Source organism: Rhagoletis zephyria, unplaced genomic scaffold (assembly GCF_001687245.7).
Source record: "Rhagoletis zephyria isolate East Lansing unplaced genomic scaffold, Rhagoletis_zephyria_1.1 Rzeph_scaffold_01097, whole genome shotgun sequence".
Classification (NCBI taxonomy): Eukaryota; Metazoa; Arthropoda; class Insecta; order Diptera; family Tephritidae; genus Rhagoletis; species Rhagoletis zephyria.
Genome location: NW_016158181.1, coordinates 121,799 through 125,173, shown reverse-complemented (window position 1 = coordinate 125,173; position 3,375 = coordinate 121,799).

Here is a 3,375-nt window from a genome sequence, read left to right as displayed (position 1 = left end):
GGATTTTTAAGGACAACATTTTTAAAGGACATTTTCTGTACCCATTCGTCCTTATGTACCAAAAAATTTTTCTGTTATAATTCTACAGAACTTTTTCTTATATTTGATACCCTTATCTTTATGCTACATTGCATTGAATTTTTAAAAAAAGTTTTGAAATATTCATATTTTTTAATTCCAAAGTCCTTTTAAAAAAATCCTGATGTCAGGGAGAAAAACTAAGTACGTGACTCAAACCAATGACCACGTGTTGATTTTGTTTTTCGTAATATTCGTAATGTTTTTCGAGCTAGTTTTTTTTTTTATTTTTCTATAAAAAATACTGTTCAAGCTTTATACAAATTTAGGAAAATTCCACAAATTTTCATCAAAATTTCAAATTTTTAATATGATTCTTTAGACAACTTTTGGGTACGCAATTTTAGTCTAATAAAGTGCAAGTTTCAAATGGTTAGAAAATCCCGCTGATTTCTGAGAATATTGTTTTGGCAACGGATTTTTGCACTTTTTCCATATAAGCATGAATTTCTTATGAAACAAAATGCGGGGGACCGTTAGCAACAAAATTTCAAAAATTCGAAGCCATTTTTTGTAGATAACACTACAGATTATATAAAAAAAACCGCAATAGTAGTCTCCACAAAACAATTATCAAAAATTGTATGGGCTAGAAAACTGCATACCCAAAAATGTTGTAAAGATTTGTTTGGTATGAGGAAAACATTTATGCACCTAAAATTCATTTGGCCTTGGTGATCTCAGGACATTTTCGATACCTTCATGTTGTTCTATTTTTATTTTTATTTTTTTTTTATTTATTTAGAAAAGTTCCATTCCTAATGCAAATGGCGCGTAAGAAAATGTAAAATGGGCAAGTAATTCGATTAAGCTAACACAAACAGCGAAAGAATCCGTCTGATTTGTTCGTGTTCGATGTCATTTTCCTCGTTAGTGGCGTGGTGCGCGAATAAATCAGACAGCTTTGAAAATTTTCAAACTCTCTGATTTATTCGACCGTTAGTGGCGCAGTTCGCGAACATTAACCCATGTCGTCATAACAGTTTACTTTTAACCCATTTCGTGATATCAGGGTATTTTGAGTCATTGAAGTGAGCACATCGCGGGACATTGCAAGTAAGCGATTTTTAGATTTTTTTTTGGAAATTTTGAAGGGAGAAGTTGCGATTTGGCAAAGTAAAAGTGAAAAATATAAAGATAGGAATAAAAACAAAAATCACAGACTGAAGGTCAAGACTTAATATTTTTGTAAAGATTTCAAAATAGAAAGTTTTGTAAAACCAGGAAAAGGCGTGCCTCAGCAAATAAAAAGTAGATAAAGTATATTTTGCTTAGCTGCACATCCTTCTTTGCACGAAAAACTTGTGCACGTAACCGAAAAAGGCACTTAAGCGAATTTTCTTTACTACTTCAATGAGGAAGGTATCCGAATCCCTATGAAACCAAATATTGGCGGAGCACTTACCATGTAGAAATTACTGCAAGCGAAATTTTTACCGAATGTTATCTAATTATCTATATAACTACATAAATTGATAGCCATTTTCGTTGTTCTGCGAGATGAGCAAAATAAATAAAAGGTTGTAAAATTAGGTAATTGTAGGGCCAGTGCAGGTAAACGTAATACTTTCATTGATAATTGATACTAGTCGCACAATTTTTAAGGCAGGTATCGCCAATGTGCAGGTATGTTGAATGCATCTATCGGAGCAGTTTCCTTATAAATGTTAAAAATAATGCTTTTGATGCGCATTTTGGGGTAGGTATCTTAGATGTGCACTTAAGCATAGAGGCAGCAAAGCAAAATATACTGTATTCATATCCATTATTGTAGAAGAGCGTAATTAGAACCCTAATAAAAAAAAAACTACATTCAGAACTTGTCTTTTATGTAATGCCGAAGAAATTCAGCTGCGAGCATGCAGCCTGTTATACGAGTACATAAATAGATGGTGCACGCCAAGGAGAGCGCGCGTTTTTAGCGCTTTCGCAGGTGTTTAAATTTTGATTACAAGCGTAATTTTGAATTACCCATTCTGAAGTTTTTACAGGTTTTGTTTAAGTATTTGAAGAACAGTTTTCAATAAAAAAATTAAAAAAAAATCATTACTAAATTTGAAAAAAAAATTATTAATTTGTTATTATCTTTTTAATATTAGACTTTTTGTATTAAAAAGTAATTGTATCGACTTCTCGTAATCCTCATATAAAAGCCAAGAAAAAGTCATAAATGGTACGATGATTAAGTTTGTTTTTTATTAAAATGCTTGTTTGCGCTGAAGCATATTTTAAAAAGTTCTTTTTTGGCACGCTTATAGTTAAAAAAAAAAATCTCGAAAACCGTGTGTGTCAGAAGAAAATAAAAAAATACGTGTATCATATTTTTACCCAAAGAATTCAAGGAAGAATAATATCAGCGGGACAAAATTTTTAGTGTAAATTTTGCATGGATTGACCCATATACTTGTTTTCGCTTATTTTCAAAGCTCTTCATATCCAGATGCTTTGCATGTATGTATAAAGCGGAAAAAGAAATTCTAACAAGTTGTCTACAGAATAATAATATATATTTTTTGTATTTAAAAAGAATTCACTCCTACCCTTTCTTCGTTTTATGCTTTTTTCTCTTGTTTTTTTCACGCACACGACTAATCCGGGAGTAATTCTTCCCAAAAATGGTCGTTTTCAAGAACTATTTGTAAAATATTTTTATTTTGTGAGAGTGTGAGAATTAAACAAAGATTACGCTGGTGTAATTTTAAATCCCAATTTTACTGCTCTTAACTATGCAAATCAACTTTAAAAAGTTCAACATTTAATAGCTAATGTACAAAACGGAGACTCGAATCGGGTTAATATTTGAATTTCGCAAGCAGACTTGGTCTGGTGAGTTTTTACAAGTGTTCGAAAGTTTTTAGCTATCAGCCTCAAAAAAATAACGGCATTGTGCAAAATTGGGTCTGTCTAGTGTACATATTGTGCGTAGCATGATACAAAGAGAAGGTGGTTTCACTCAATGACTTTGGTCACCATGTTAGCTATTTGACTTTTGCTGGCATTATGACATTTCTCTATCTAAATTTTTTTATCAAGGTTCGTAGTACATATGTATGTGTATAAATATATATGTATTTCATTTATCAGGGCCTCACAGGCGGGATATGAGAGCATAACGAAACGATTGCTGGACGCTGGTGCGGATGGTCGCTCACACGCTGTCACCAAATATTCACCACTCTATGCTGCTGTACATCATGGCCACTACAATATCGCAAAACTGATGTTAGAACGGTTTCCTGATTTAATACAAGTACTCATGCCTGTGTAATATGCCTGCCGACAAATGTCATTAACATA